Genomic DNA, 16,419 nt, shown 5'->3' with positions numbered 1-16,419 from the left:
ATTTATCTCTGATACTCACGCTGTGGTGTCACACAGCGATGGCTCCGATGAAGGAAATGGCCGTCCTGGTATGAAGATAAGCAGAGCTCAGGTTAACCTTTGATCAGGAGGGACGTGGCACCCTCGAAGACTTCTGCAGAGGAATTTGCAGGCCCATCCATGGGTCACACTTCTGGACTGTCCTGCCCAGGAGCTCTCTGCATGCCACAGTGGGACATGGAGAGGAAAGGCTTCCTCTCCCTTGCTTTTGGGCCTGAGAAGTTTGAGAAGCTGCCACGTGAGTCCTCACCAACACCTTCCCTGTCACATTAATCCCGACGAGAGCTCGGCTGGGGTAGGAACCAAGGAGCACAAGAAGGCTGCACAAGAAGGCTGGCTGGAGTCCACTGTGCATCATCCTGTTTTCGTGCTTTTGTGAGAGCTTTGCTTTCTCCTCAGAGCCTAAAAAAGCCCAGCTGTCCTGGCCTCCCCACCTGCCTTAGGAAACTGCCACCAGCCCCACGTTGGCAGGACCAGGCATCCTGTGAGAGGCCGCCCGATTTCTTGCTAGGCTTCCTGCCCTGCTCCCGACGAAGGCTGGATGCATGCATCAGCTTCTGCAGCCACTCACTCTGGAACAGCGTGTTCCATTTTAGCTCTAGTCTCTGGGTGAATTTACCCACATGTCAGGTTAACTCCCCAAACCCACCAGTTTTGAACCTGAGGAGATAAGGAACCGTGTAGCTGAGAGAACTCATTTGCATGCTTTCCTTGGTTCACTCCCAGCTCCCCTGGGGGGCAGGCTTCGGGCCAGCTGCCACTCATAACCATCCTTTCTCACAGGCCAGTCAGTTATATGGCAGCAAGCTCCCTGCGGTCCTGCCAGGGTTCTGTGTTGTGAGTCTTCCCAGGTATCTGACTTCCAGTCATGGTGGTGATGGTCACAGCAGCTGGCGGGGAGGAGTGTGGACAGGCAGCTCCCGGGCCCAGCCGACAATGTCCAGCTCTCAGCATCTAGCCCGTGTAGCACCTACCTGTGGGACATTTATCTGTTCCTGCCACCCCATGCTGAGGACTCAAACAGCTTTTCCATTAAATAGCACACTTAGAGTGTCTACAGATATAGCTGTGTATCTTCTCTCTACAATTAGTTTTGACGTGATTAATGACCAGTAATAGTGTGTGGGCTGCTCTGGGTGTGTGGCAAAAAAATAAAAAGAGAGAACAGGGACAGCATTCATGTCCTAGGCCTGTCTGCCTCAGTATCCTCTTCCGCCGTCTTCTGGCCTGACTTGTCTACCCTGGCTGAGTTTGACACCTATCTGGATGCTCCTGTTGTGAGTGGTACCCAAGTAACAGATTAAACAGATCAGTCACCAGGAAAGGTACCCGAGGGTCATACGAGAGCAGTTCCAGCTTTGCAAGTTTTTGTCTTTCGGATGCACAAAACCTTTTGTTTTTTAAAAGGTGTTTGTAGCCAACTTGCTTTTCAAAAATCAACATTCAAGCTGTGTTTACCATTGGTGACTGTTATACTGGTGAGCGATCTTTGGAAGCCAAGTTTAAAGGGCCATCCAGACCTCCCCACTCTTCTTCAGGCCAGTGTCCCAAAATGTGTTCTGCAGTTTGTAAAGCCCCTGTTGCTAGGGAGTAGGGAAACCAGTTGCCATGGAGATGATGCTACATTGCGAAGGAAGGAGGAGCAGGGAGTGTACACCTAGTCTCTCTCTGATCTGCAGTCTTCCTCCAGGGGTGAGGGCCTGGAGGGTTGGAAGGGGGAGATCGTACCCTTTGTGTGAGTCACTGTCTCAGCTAAAGCCCTCTGTTGTCGACACACCTTGGCAAAGCAGGTCCGTATAGGATGCTTTGGTTAGCGAGAGGGTGGCTCGCTGCAGGAAGGACATTTTGTTCTTGTTGGTGCTGTTTGCCATTTCTTCAGCTCCTCTTCCATAGGATTCTGAGCTACGCTTGCCACAATGCTAGAAAGATCTGCTAAGTCCTGGTGTAAATGTGATTCATTTTTCTCAGGGCATTGGAAATGGGTCCCTGAGATCACCAAGCTGTTAAGTATTTTCATTCATGACTGAGAGACTAGGTGATCATCGAGCACTGGTGCCACGCAGTTCAGGAAGCACATGGGGCCTCTGCTGTCAAAGCAGGATTCTGTACAGAGCGTCCAGCCTGTGGGGTGCTGGTCAGGGTGTAGCAGATGGCTCTCTGCAGGCTTGCCACAGCCATTCCATGACTTCGTAGTACCAGTCTTCCCATGTGGGGAAGCTGAGGTGGAGGAATGCAGGCAGCTTCCGGGCCCAGCACATGCTGTGACTAGCCTTGGGCATCTCATCTGAGGGGCATTTACAGTTGGCACCTTTGGAAGTGTAGTTCCCGGGGAAGTGGCATCTAGACACTGTGAGCCCATTGTAGGGGGCTGGTCCATGTAGTATTGTCATCCATGCAGCACTCATCGCTGCCTGAGACGGGGAGAAGCAGGGCCTAAGCTGGAACCTGTTCCAGTCTGGGCTCAGTCTCAGTGTTCCTGCACTTTCCACAGCTGTGTCAACAGGCAGCATGTCCTATCGGGGCTGAGGGGCAATAACCTCATGTGTTTGTCGGGGTTACATGTATACTCTATTGTTTATTTAGATGCTCTGCATCCTGAGCTGTGGAGGACAGATGTGGTCCTCATCTGCCAGGAAGCAAACTCTGGCCTTTAGGTATTAGTCGCTAGTGACACACTGGCAGGATGCCACCCAGACACAAGCGACGAGTGACCTTCAGGTTCTTTCTCTGACAGAGCTCCCCGCTTGCTTCGCCAAGGCCGTAGGATCAGTGTGCGCTGTGGACAATGTGAGGACCGTGTGAGCCTGTACTCTTCTTCTGTGTTAGTTATGGTGTGGCAGAGAGGAGGTGGTTACTTACATGTCCTGAAGTAGTCACGTTCCTGTCACTACAACAGAGTATCTGACAAAGTGACTTCAGGGAGGAAGAGGTTTTTGGTCACAGTGTGAGGACACAGGCCGTCAGGGTGGAGAAGGAAGGTGTGGCACCTGAACCTTGAGTCAGCCGGTCATGTTGTATCTGCAGTAAAAAAAAAAAAAAGCAACAATGAGTTATTTTGCTTAGCTTTTCTTTTTTGATCTTTCATTTAGTCCACAGTCCAAAGAATGGTACTGTTCGCATATAGGGTGAGTCTTTCCAGATCAGTTAGCCTAATATAGACACTCCTTCAAAAGTTGTGGCCAGAGATCTGTTTTCAATGGTAATTACAAGTCACATCAAGTTACCAACCAAGATTGACCACACAGGCTCCGTTAGTGCTTACATGAAGAGTGCACACATGCTCATAGGCACACATGTACACACATGCAGGCACACCCTCCCACGTCCTTGCACGTACATATGCACATATACGACCTACAAGAACAGCTACTGGGTTGGAAACAGGAGTGCAGCGTGCTGAACTGTCTTGTGTGTGCCCTGTGTTGTCCTGTTCTCTTGAATCATGAGTTTGACCAGGTGGAGTGAGTCAGTCACGATGCCTTCAAGGCAGCGAGTTGGCTGGCCACTCACTCGGGAAGTGGTGTTTTTGTGGCTTTAATATTCAGGAGCCAGAGAAACAATTTGTGTTTAAGGGAAGTCACTTCCTTACCTCCTTATTTATTTGGCTTGAAATCAGTTGTGTGGACCTTGGTACTCTGGGCAAGTTCTTCCTGAGATTCACACTGGTGTCAGTTGTCACAAGGGGGCAGGATGTTTTGCTTTTTTTGTTCTTTCCTCCCCTTACAGAAGAAATCAAACTGATTTTTGTTGTTGTTGTTAGCATACAACTGATAGTTTAAAGGAGTGAAATACAATTGCCTTTAACAAGGAGGACATTGAACTGGCATTGGACCCTGGGTCTTCAAACCCCAAGGTGCCTGGGCAGGTTTATTTGGCTGTTGGCCTGGATCCGTCAGATGGTCAGAGGTTAGGCCCCAGTTTCCTGAGCATTGTTAAATGGTGAAGGAGTTGAGGCAGCCTGAAATGAATGGACGAATTCTAGTAGCAGCATCTCGAGGCCAGACTAACTCTAAGCATAGACTCACCACGTCCGAAAAGGACCTGGGTTTAGGTCTTTCTATGCCAGCAGAGACCCTTGCCATGGATGCTCAATGTCCAGGATATTTGTAGGGCTAAGATCCCCATCTGTGAGTAAATGGACCCACTGAGGAGACCCAGCATCTCCTGTCCACCCACCAAGATGCCTCACTCCAATTTCTTAGGGTCTTATGTGGCTGCAGGACCTGCCGAGACAAGCCCTGCTCCTGGCATGTCACTGTTTTTACACCATGATGTGCTTCAGTTGGTAACAGCTGGGGTCGGGTCAAACTCACCGACACCCTGAGTTGCCACTGTGCTCCCCTCCTCTCTGCACGCTTGCCTCGCTTAGCCAGAGGAGCGCCACTGGTGAGGAGAGTGAGTTTTGAGTCCTGCGTGCTCCCTTCTCTCATTGTTTGCCTTCCCTGATTTTCCAGAGCGCTGAATGCTCCCCAGCGAGCACCCCTAAGATTCTAAAACTGTAGAAATGTAATATAAATAAATAAATAAATAAATAAATAAATAAATAAAACCCAGTGAAAATCAGTACATCGCGTGTGCCACTCTTGAAATGTGTGACATCATTCCTAGGAGCCCATGGAACCTGCCTGTCCTGGTTCTTGGCCAGAAAGAATATAGTTTACAGGCATTTCCCGCCTGCTTGTTGACAAAGAGAGCTAGAACAATATCTCAATACAACCTATGTCCAGATGGAATGCTTCTATTTCTGCTTTGCAATCGTCCCAGACTCCATTTATGATGGCGGTTGGTAGATCCCACTTCCTCAAGCGTGTCTCTAGCTGTGTGGCACCAGTGGCTGCTCTTGGCCTCATTGGAGATCTGGGAGACTTAGCTGCTGCCCCTGTGTGTTTCAGGGGGGTAGGGATGTGCTCAGAAGATGTTAAGCACTATACGCTACTGCTGCGAGGATGTGCCAACTCATTTTCTTTGTCTCTCTATTCTTAAAACAAACAAACAAACAAACAAAAACAGGCAATACAACCAGACTGCCCAAACCATGAATTTTTAGGTCTGTTTCTTACAGAATACTGTCTCGTTTTATTAATGTGAACTGCAGCCCTGCTGTGTGCACAGCTGGGTGTGTGTCTGGGCACATGGTTGTGATTTCTAGGTCCAAGTGCAGTGGGGTGGGAGTCAGGAACACGAGGGCAAGCACAGGAAGGCACTTGTCTATTTCTCACCTGTAAGATGACGCTTTGGCTGCCCTGCTGGCAATATCTGGCAGTGTTCAGGAAACACGGAAGCCTAGGCTCCAGTGAGCACAGTGAGATGAGCCTCTCCAGGGTGAGCTCAGCTTTGACCTCTCCTTTCCTACCTTTGGGAAGATCCCTAAGGTGACTCTAGAGCATTCGGAGCTGAGAACTGTCAGGCCTGAGGGCTTCTACAGAGGGTTCTTACTCTAAAGTTCTGCGAGCCATGCTGAGGTGCCCTCATGCCTTGTGCAGAGAAGACTAAGAGAGAGAGAGAAAGAGAGGGGGGGGGACGGAGGGAGGGAGCTGTGAGCTCTTGTTACTACTTCTGTGGTCTTTAGCATGAACATCATTAGCATGGAAGATAAATCTCCATGGATATGCAAATCAATGCAAATGAGTAGTTTGCCATTGAAGAAGACTTCGCAAATTGCAATGCAAAATTGTTTTCGGTAAATACCCTATTCCGAGCAACAGTACTCTGTGTCTTGTTATGAAGGACATTTAGCCAAGCTATAGGAAGACTTCCTACAACCACAAAGCTAGGGAGATGTGTTCCAGATTGACACCTAAGCTGTCTGGCTCCCATCTGTAATCTGAGCCACACCGTCTACACAACTGTGTTCTCCTTTTCTCTAATGTGGGAATAACACCTTTTACCTAATAGTTGATGATTATGGAACTAAAGCCTATTGTAGACGCTAGCACACAGATGAGAGATTTATCAAATGCCATGGCAGCTGTGAGGATGACAAGGATGATGGAGTGACACTGATGAAAGAGATGCCGGCGGTGATGACACTGGCAATGGTGGCTATGACAACCAGGATAAACATGAGGACGATGATGATGATGATGGGGATGCTGCTATGATGATGATTTCCATGACGACGATGACAAGGATAGCATTGATGGTTGTACATAAGGCCAATAACCAGAGTGATGCTGATGATGACCGTACTGATGACAGTGATGATGGTAAATACCGCACTGATGGTGATGATGAGGGTGGTGATAGTCAAGACAGAGATGGTGGGGGGTTGATGGTGGTGATGGTGATGATGGTGATGATGATGACGACGGTTGTGATGATGTTGATGATGACCTACTGATGATGGTGATGGTAAATACTGCAGTGATGGTTAGGATGAGGATGGTGACAGTGAAGACAGAGATGGTGATGATGGTGGTGCTGATGGTGATGATGACGGTTGTGATGATGTTGATGAAATGAGGTCTTGTTGATGAAGATAGTGGTGATAGGAGTAGGAATGAAGAAATAGAAGACGGAGCTAGGGCATCATGGCCCATTTCACACCTTAAACCACTGGCTTTCTACTTTCATATTACAAGGCTGGATCTATTTAGTATTAGTCAGGTGGCTGGATATCACTATTGCGGCTCCAGACCGTCTTCTAGACTGACCATGTCCATATGCCCTTTTTGCATTCTTGGGGTTCACACCTCTCAAACATGCATCAAAAGTGGGGAAACATGAAATCCACAGCGTCTAAGCCCTTTGGATCTGTAGCTTGTGACTATAAGCTCAGTCATTATCTAGGCGAGCACTGTGGACAGAACTGGTCCCCAGAGCTCAGAGAACCAACCGCACAGCCATGTGTTGGATTGCTGTGGCCAGTCCTGTTGATTTGTTTCAGTCAATCTGAGATGCATGCAGGTTTGCCTCATGGGGCCCAGGTGTCAACTCATCTCTCAGTTTCCTGGGTCTGGTGTTGGCTGTGGGCAGCTCAGAGCTACTTGACTGTAGCAGGCAATCTTGCTGATGCTTGAAAGCATACTCAGGCCATGTGTGTGAATTTTATATAAGAAACACAGGCCAAGCAGAAAGGACGCTTTTCTCTGAGGGTTTTCCATTTTGATATCAGCTCTCAGAAGTAATCCAGGAGCCACTCCCTGTTCTTGTATGTTTTCAGCCAGTCTTACAGACAGGAGGTGGGTGAAGTGGTCTTTCTATCAATGTCAGATTATGCTTCACTAGGTGAAATTTGAGAACCGTGGTGTGGGGCAGAACAGGAGGAAGGAGTGCACAAGCTGCAGTGTGCTGACCAGGGGGCTCCACAGAAGAGGTCTTTGATGTTTGTTTCAACCCTGTCCACTGAGCATAGTATTACCTTAAATCCTGGTGGAAGGAGGTATGCAAAGTGCAAAGAAGACCTGAGATTAACTTCCCTCAGAGCACTCCCATCTCATCTCCAGCAACCCCTCCAAACTCCAAGCTTTTAACACGGGAGGAAAGACATGACAATCCATCTCTGAGAGTCCCAGGAGAAACGGCAGACATGTAAATAAGCCGCAGCTCAGACACAGGCGTGGAGCCTGGCCTAGCAAAGAGTCCAAGACATAATGGAGGGCTGCAGAGGTGGCTCAGCACCCCCAGGGCACAGCCCTCATGCATGCCCGGGGCCACCATCGTTTCTGTTCTGTGGTGATGCTGGGCACCTGTGTTCATGCCCAGGGCGAGCAGGTTTCCCTGCACTGAGCTGCCTGGAGAGGAATTCGGTGAGATCTGACTTACACTTTGAGGTAGTTCACGAGTCACGATCTTTCCAGTGGCTTCCTTCTTTCCTGTTTCCTCTGTGGACTTTACACACACCCTCAGTCTGTCAAGCCACCTTGGTCACCGGTGCCTTCCTTCTGCCAGCACTATTAGGTAGATGTGTGCCAGGTGAGGAGAGACCTAGGGCTGCAGCCAGAGGAGGCACAGGCAGGATAAGCTGCAGGGAGCTGGTGTGGAGCAGAGCCAAGTACTACCAGAGGGCAGGCTGAAGACCCAGTTCCTCATCCCCGCATCCGGAGCCGACTTTACTTGACACGGGTGGTGGGAGGTGGACTCTGCCCCACAGAAGCTGGTTACTCAGTGGGCCCGTCTCAAGTCCTGCTGACACGCTGGCCTGGGCTCTCTTTTTGTGCTGCTCTGGGCCAGACAGGGTGAGGTGGCACCACCTCATAAGTGCCCTCCACAAAACAAACCTGAAAACGGGCTAGACATCTGTGCCCACCCTTACAGTGCTGCCCACAGGCCTAAGGAGAATCGCTCTTGGCTGTCCACCGTGGCGTGCAGGCCTGTACAGATGACAGTTGTATTTATGACAATTCCATCCGGTTTCTGCAAGTTTTCTCCATAGTGTGAATGTGGTGGCAGCGGCTGGGCGTTCACAATGGGCAGCCAATCAATTAAAAGGAAAGTTGCACAGATATGCCACTTGACACAGTAGTAAATATTACAAATAGGTCAGTAATTAATAAAAACCAGACTCAGTGTGGCACATGCCCATGACTCCAGGCACCATGGGAAAATGAGTTTAAGACCAGAGTTTAAGACTATCCTCAGCTAAAAGGCTAGCCTGGGATACATGAAACCTTGTATTTAAAAAAAAATAAGTTTGCTAAATATTATCCTATTCTCAAAATACTGCCAATTCCTTTAACAGCATTTTTTTACTTTATATTCTCATATCACTTTAACATTTAATAGAAATGATATACAATAATTTTACTATATTTTACATGGAAGACCCAACACAGAAATTGACGTAAGTTAAAAGCGAGGATAACTAAGGAGAGCCCAGCCTGTGAGCTGCTTTTCTCACAGTCATAGTTCACTAGGAAAAGCGGTTTATGCTGCCCAAGTGCGTGGAGCTGAGGAAAGGCTTAACCACAGGCTTTAGATACAGCTAGCCCGACACTGACAGCCAACAGCTGAAAAGCAACATTCCTGACCCTGCTCCGCAGCCATGTGTGTTTCTGTCCTCAGCTTAGGAAATCCCGTGACAAAACGCCTCTTTCCCAGGCACAGTCTCCAGTATGCATTCTATCCCAAAGGCAGGGGTTACCTCTCTTTTCCTTGCAAAGAATCCTGTAACATTTAGACACTAAAGACCCATTCCGCACACAGTAGGTTTATGTGTGTCTATAGTACTCTACAGCTCCAAAGAAAACAGTGTATTCCGGGTTGTCCCTGTTCAGAGAGGTGATCCGAGATAGGCGTGTCTGAAAAATGGAATGTTCACATCCAAAGGTAAACACTTCCCAGAATGCACTGTCAACTGATGGAAGTGGGTTCTGGTTTTCCATTTGCAGTAGCCAATCCACGTTGAGGGAAGGGTGCACAGGCTTTATCTACATTTTGAGGTCCCTGGGGTCTACACCCATCTCCAGCCATTTGCATCTGGTCTGGGCCTCCGGCAATTTCTTTGACTGATCAAGGGATCAAAAAGCAAGTGTGGCGGAGGGAGGCGGGAGGGTGGCTGTACGATCACCCACCACATCCAAGCCATTGCTCCAGAGGAAAACTCCCAGTGGGTTGGAGCTCGGCAGCACTCACGTACAACTCTGTGGGGCCGGCTTCCAGATCGGCTGGCAGAGACCGCACCTGCTCAGGCTTATACATCTGAGGAGGCAACAGGAAATGCAGTGGGCACCAGGGATCCCCAGAGAGGCTTACAGGAACTGCTTTGTTGCAGGGCACCTCTTCAGATCCCTGGCAGCATTTAAAGAGAAACTGCTTTGTATCCTGACAGAAATAGGTAAGGCAGGGTCTGGTCATTGGAAGAGACTGGTTGGAGCAGTGAGCGTCGTCCACCGAGGCGCTAAGCACTCCAACTGAAACAAGGCCCGCACCTCTCGTTCTAGTTAGAGGTGCTTAACGGCATTTTTTAAAAATTAGAAGGATGCTTCGGTTTCCCACTTTGTTCGTATCCCCTCTGAATGGGTGCCGTCCCTGCACATGATGCTGTGAGCTTCTGCACTTGGTGGCAGGTGTGTGTGCTCAGGGTGTTGGCAGCTCATGTGTTGTCACAGGGGCTGTCGTGCATACTGTGGTTCTGGTGTCTCAGGAACTAAACAGCACTGCTGACAGGCAAGGTCCGGAACTTCGTGTCTCATGAAGGTATTTTCTTTTTCCTTTTTAATTTTTTTCCATTTAAAAAAGCAATGTTTTTTGTTAGAGGAAGTCAGGAGTTGAAGAGAAACAGGAGAGACAGGATTGGCAGGCGCATCATCCAACATACACACACACACCCTCACCCACACGTGCACACGCACACACATGCGCGCGCACACACACACCCACACACCCCCACACACACTGCTTATGGTCTACGCTTACGTATTCCTAGCCTTGGGTATGCTTCATGAATTTATAAACACACGCTTGTCACAGCCCTCCCTGTAAATTATGGAATTATTTTCCTATGAATCTCATGCTCTTTCACTGAAATCATAACTGCCTATTGAAAAATGCATTTATTCATGCCCCGTTGCTGTGATACAATACCCCGATAAAAGCTGATAGGGGTGGAAGAAGTTATTTGTACTCACAGTTCAAGGTACAGTGCGTCATGGAGGGAGAGTTGGGGCAGAAGGAGCAGCTGCTCACGCCGCACGCAAAACCAGGAAGAAGATGTTGCTCCCTGGTGCCTGCTGCTGTTGCTTAGCTCCCTTTCCTGTCTCATCCAGTCCAGGATCCAGCCAGGGAATATGGTGCCACCCACGGAGAACAGCTCTTCTCCCCTCACCTAATGCAACCAAGGTGTCCCCTGCTAGCATTCCCAAAGCCCCATATTTCAGCCAATTGCAGATTCTGTCAAGTTGACAGTTCTCACTGTTATACTCAGGTGCTCTTTTTCTGGTGTGACAGACGGGTAAGGTTTTATTTTCACCATAAATGTAAAACAGTAAAGGTCAAGATGGACAGAACTAAGCTACCGGACAGAAGAATAAATGACCAGTTTTTGAGGAGGCTTGGTGAAAGGCTGCCGGTTCCAGGTGCCAGTGGTCAATGCTGGGATTCAAGTATGTTCTCCAAAAAGGCAACGATAGGGCAGTCACGTCAGTTCAGAACAAAACACTGCCACCCACCCTTCCACGTGAGCTGAGGGGGAGGGTGGAAGACGGGGCAGTTTCGGGCTTTGAGTTGGAGGGTGACTTGCCCCTTCACCTCCTGTGAGTGTGGCTTTTCTTTCTTTGTTTCTTTCTGTCTCTTCCACTTGTCCTGATTTATTTACCAGAAACCTTGCTGCATTCTTTAAAATATATATTATTTTATTTTACATGTGTGATGCTTGCCTGCATTAATTCATGCCCACCACGTACATACAGTGCCCTTGAGGGCCAGAGATGGCATGAGACCTTCTTGAACCGCAGTTACAGGTGGTTGTTAGCTACCGCATTGTTGCTGGGAATAGAACCCTGGCCCCCTGGAGGAGCCACCGTGCTCTTACCTGTTGAACCATTTCTCCAGACTCTTCTTTATTACTTTGCCCTATGGGCAGGGCCTTGTTCATATGGCTTCCTGTGTTCCCATGGACCTCTGTTATTGTGAGCATGTCTCCTGTTTGTGGGCCCAGAGTGTCAGGGGTGTCTTGTGGGCTTAGTCTATCCACCGCACCAAGCAGAGCACAGAGCTTGGCCAGTGCACACAGTCAGGCCTCTGTAAGTGGCTCTCTTAAGGAGTGTGGTCCACGCTGCCTAGTGTCCAGAGCTGGAGCAGAGCCTGGTGCTTGGCCTGAGAGGCCAGAGAGTGAGAGGCTGCTGAGATATTTCCTTCCATGGTGCCTAGTGCTGTGCAAGTCAGGGAGAATGGAAAGATAACACACAATCAGCCAGTAGGGACGCAAAGTGTTGTTTAGGGCTTGCCAGGGCCTGGGAATGTTGTAGATGCCCTAAGCTCCACAGTGGACTATGGCCTCAGTGAGACGATGGCGCAAATGAGGACTGCCTTAGAGAGCTTCGTCATGGCTGTAGATGTGATCACTCCTATGCTTTGGGTGCTAGAGCTGAGGAAAAGGCCTTTAGAGAGAAGTCATTAGTCTGAAGCCTCTGCCATTTTTCATGCACACCATCCATCTCACTCAACCATTACTGTGCAGGCTGGTGACAGGATCAAGAAAAGGGGGACAGAAAGCTGACAGGGCTGCAGAGGAGAGCCTGTGTGGGGTTGCTATACCTCGATGCCAGGATAATGCTGATCAGTACATTTCAGAAGGAGCAGGGAGGCAGAGACTTGCAGAGATGGACCACTGACAAAAAGGACCATGGGGACATTCTAATAGTGGGGATGCTCTGCCTGCACCGAGGACTGCATCACCAACTGGACCACTGGGGCGTTCTAATAACGGGGATGCTCTGTCTGCACTGAGGACTGCATCCCTGGCTGGACCATGGGGACATTCTAATAGTGGAGATGCTCTGCCTGCACCGAGGACTACATGGTGGGCTCTGGCAGTAGGAGAAACAGAGGGAAGGAGGAGATGGAAGCAACAGGTGAAGAAGAGAGGATGGGAGGATGTGTGAATGAAAGTGGACACAGGACAGGAGAGCAAATGAGCAGGTGCACGCTGGGGGAACATTTGAATCAATGAAGACCAACAGGTGCCCACACTACGTTTAAACTGTCAGACCAAAATTCTGGAAGCACCAGAAATTCCAGAAAGCAAACAGTCCGAGAAACACTCTAGTGAGGTTATTGGGAGAAAAGAAAAGGCCCAAGACGAGGAAACATAAAGACCAAAGGATCAAAGGTAACACCACGTGTGGGGTGCACCACTGGCCTCCCCTTTCCTTTCTAGCTGCATTCTTACACTACAGCTGATGCTTCCTTGGCTGCCTGCTCTGGCCAAGCAGGCTCCTCATCTTCTCCAGCAGTGTGAGGCTGTGATGAAGGCGTGATGAGGGTCTACAAACTCTAGCACCTCTGCTACTATTGAGGACTCAAGTGGGCTGGCCATGAGGAAGAGGTTGCCATGGCCATGATGAGCTGAGTGTAGACACTAGCTCTTAAATATTCACACGGTGTCCCCACAACCGCGCCCCTCCCGTGTCCACTGGCCGCCAGCTTTTACACACTAGGGAAGGGCCCCTTCGACTATTTCTCAGCCACTGAGTCTCAGGATAGTTTCTTAAGCAGTTATCAGCTGACCTCTGGAGAGCTGGCAGTGATCAGAAGATAACAGACTCATATCTTCAAAATACTAAAGCCAGAATTCTATGACCAGAGGAAAATCCTCCCTGAAGTAAGTGAAATAATGACTTTTATGCTGCATTACTAAAATTAAAGGCCGGCAGACGGCACAGCATATATAAAGATATGTGTCCCGAGGACAATGACGTGAGTTCAACTTCTGGGTCCTACATGACAGAAGCAGAGAGTTGACTGACAAAAGTTGTCCTTGGGCTACATGTGTTCCACGATATGTGCATGCCCTACATGTAAACATACACAGAGGCATGTGCAAAAACCAATGTGATTCTTTTAAAAAAGAAAATTGAGAGTGCTTAGCGCCAGCTGGCTGGTCTGAATGTATACTGAATGGCGTTCTATAGGTAGGAAGTCCTTGTCCCCTGGGGGAACAGAGTGCGCTCTGGGAACAATCCAGAGCTCTTGCACCACCTCCGTGCAGATGCAAAGGCAATGGCATCCGAATGACGGGACCACCCCAGCTAGGAATGCCTGGCTCACTCATGAAGTCTGCGTTCTCCGAACAAGTAGCACATATGTCAGGGACCGTAGTTCATAGCGCACAAAATTCCTCCCCAAATCAAGTGGACTCAAGTCCATGTTGAAAATCAGATATGAGACCACAGAGAGAAGTGAAGAAACGAAGGCTCTGTGGTTTGTGGCGCCTTGCTGTGCTACATTCAAACAAGAGAGGAGACAGACAGATTGAAGGAAAGAATAGAAATCCCAGAAATAGACCGAAATGCATATGGGGATTTGGTGCATGATAATGATGGCATTTTAAATCAGCGGGGAAAGATATATTATTCAGTAGTGATCTGGGGACAACTGGCCAGACATTTGGAAAATATATAGCTGGATTTCTCCCAAGCTCCTTCCCCCAAAATAAAGTCCAGATGGCTCAAAGACTTAAAAATATAATGGAATTTTACAAGTATTATAAGAAAAGTTGGGGGAATTTTTTTTTAATAATTTCAAGGGGGAACTATTTTTTTTCCTACAGGAAGACATAAAACTCAATGTACTAGTTACTTTTCTAATTTCTGCAACAAAACACCTGGAAAACACAAGGGAGGAGGGTTGTTTTGTTTGTTTTTGGTCTCCTGGTTGGAGGGTTGGCTAGTCTGTCATGGGGCAGGCATGCCAGGAGGGGCATGAGGCAGCCGCCGCCATAGTGAGCCTGGTGCTGGTGCTGCATGCACCCTCTTCCTTCTGTGAGCTGTGAGGTCCCGGATCACAGAAGGATGCTTCTTATACTTAGGGAGGGGTCACCCCACCTCACTTAACCTAACCTAGAGAATTCCTCACAGACATACCCAGAGTCCTTGTCTCAAGACGATTTTAGATATTGTCAAGTTGGACATATAGTTTTAACTCAGTGGCTCCATCCCTAGGAAATCATGTGGTGATCATGTACAAATATATATATTCAATAATTAAATCTAAAATTATTATTATTTTTTAATGTTGGAGATAAAAACCAGGAGTCCCCTAAACCTTGGAGTGTGGCTTGTCCTGAAAGAGTTGTGTGCAGTAGGAAGACTTAAGACATGGTGATCGGCCTGGAGAGATGGCTCAGAGGTTAAGAGCACTGGCTGCTCTTCCAGAGGCTCTGAGTTCAATTCCCAGCAACCACATGGTGGCTCACAGTCATCTATAATGTGATCTGGTGCCCTCTTCTAGCCCACAGGTGTACATGCAGGCAGAGCACTGTATACATAATAACAAATAAATAAATCTTTAAAAAAAAAAAAGACATGGTGATCATGGAGGTAGCATGGCAGCAGCTAGCTCACATTAGAAAAATAAAATGAGATGTGATTTTTCCCCAAGAGACTAGCTTCTTTTGAATTTTAGATGGGACATCCCAGACTTAACTCCAAACACTTAGCTCGTGCACCAGTCTTGCCTGATAAGTGTAGTTTTCATCCCTCATCAAAGAGGTTTCTTTTTGCAGCAAAAATGAAGTGCTATCAGTGGCTACTGAGAGGTAGAGGAATAGTCTCTGCTGGTGATGAGCCCACCGGTTGGTTATTCAGTCCTAAGTGGTTAGCCCTAAACACATAGGAACAACTTTAAATGGACTCCCAATAGTGTGTGTGTGTGTGTGTGTGTGTGTGTGTGTGTGTGTGCGTGTGCATGTGCGCGTGCGCGTGCGGTGCGCGTGCGCATGTACACGCATGTTAGCATGTGTGTGACCACAATAACTTGCTAAACATTCTTCCACCAAACTACTTTCCCAGCAAGTCACAGTAATAAAGGAGAAGAGGTCATGAATTTGAGAGGCGGGTGGGGGTGTGTGTGTGAAGGGGGGCAGCATGGGAAGTGTAATTACAACTCATGCATGAAATTCTAAAATAAGTAAAAATATATAAACAAAGTAAGTTTAAGAAAAGGAATAAAAATTGAGACAAAAGAATTTAGATGAGAATACAAGGTTTTTATATATTCAGAGTAGAGAATGATTTTGAGACAAGATCTAGAAAGCCTTAACAACAGATTTAAAACGAGGGAAGAATTTAGCCGCATTAAAATCAAGAATCCAAGATGACACAGAACAAACAGAAAGACCAGGTTCCAGGAAGGGTGAAACTTCTTATCGCACAACCAAGAAACTATGTTAAAACAGAGAAATCACAAAACCACTAAGAAAAGGCCAAGATCACCTTTGTGACACATTTGGACAGGAACTGTGATGGAAGAAATTCAAATGATTGAGGAGTTGCTAAAATGGCGCTTGACCTAGTTATATTGTTATCTGTGTGAGGCCCATGAACCCACTGGAGGAGTGAACCTAGGCTTGCCTGTTCCAGCTGCTTCTGGGGACATGGGACCAAGAACTCCACACTTGTGGAGGGCACATGGTCTCTAAGTTTCAGCAAGAATGACAGAAACCAAGAGTAAGGAGGAAGTCAGTGTGTGAGTGACCCTGAGCATCAGTATGACCCAGTGTCCCCATGTGACGTGTGTTCTGAGGTACAGCTGTTCTGTTCTGCAAGGCTCATGGCCTGATACGCATGGCCTTTCCACAGCCCAGGTTTGAGTAAAGCATTTCTGACAGTTAAGCCTCACTCACTTGCTCCCACCAAGAGTATGGGCCTTGTCCCAGCAAGTGGTTCCAACAGGACATATTTGAGACCCAGGAACTAGAGGCTTTGGGGCCTGTGCTGATGC

The 16,419-nt window shown here is 48.1% G+C and overlaps 1 protein-coding gene and 1 pseudogene across 3 annotated transcripts in view; one reads left to right on the top strand and one right to left on the bottom strand.

Annotated features, from left to right (window-relative positions):
* The window catches only part of PTPRN2 (protein tyrosine phosphatase receptor type N2), a 705,670-nt gene that overhangs the window by 88,368 nt on the left and 600,883 nt on the right, over positions 1–16,419 (top strand). The window lies entirely within an intron of this gene.
* LOC311603375 (KAT8 regulatory NSL complex subunit 2-like) overlaps positions 8,853–16,419 on the bottom strand; it is a 55,253-nt pseudogene continuing 47,686 nt past the window's right edge. The window contains exon 2 of the transcript in view: positions 8,853–9,890. The product of the transcript in view is annotated as a KAT8 regulatory NSL complex subunit 2-like (transcript). The remainder of the gene's footprint in view (positions 9,891–16,419) is intronic.

The sequence above is a fragment of the Acomys minous genome (genome assembly GCF_964271855.1).
Source record: "Acomys minous genome assembly, chromosome: 8".
NCBI classification, from domain to species: domain Eukaryota; kingdom Metazoa; phylum Chordata; class Mammalia; order Rodentia; family Muridae; genus Acomys; species Acomys minous.
Note: the sequence above shows the minus strand (reverse complement) of the source record. Positions and strands in the feature narration are given on the sequence as shown.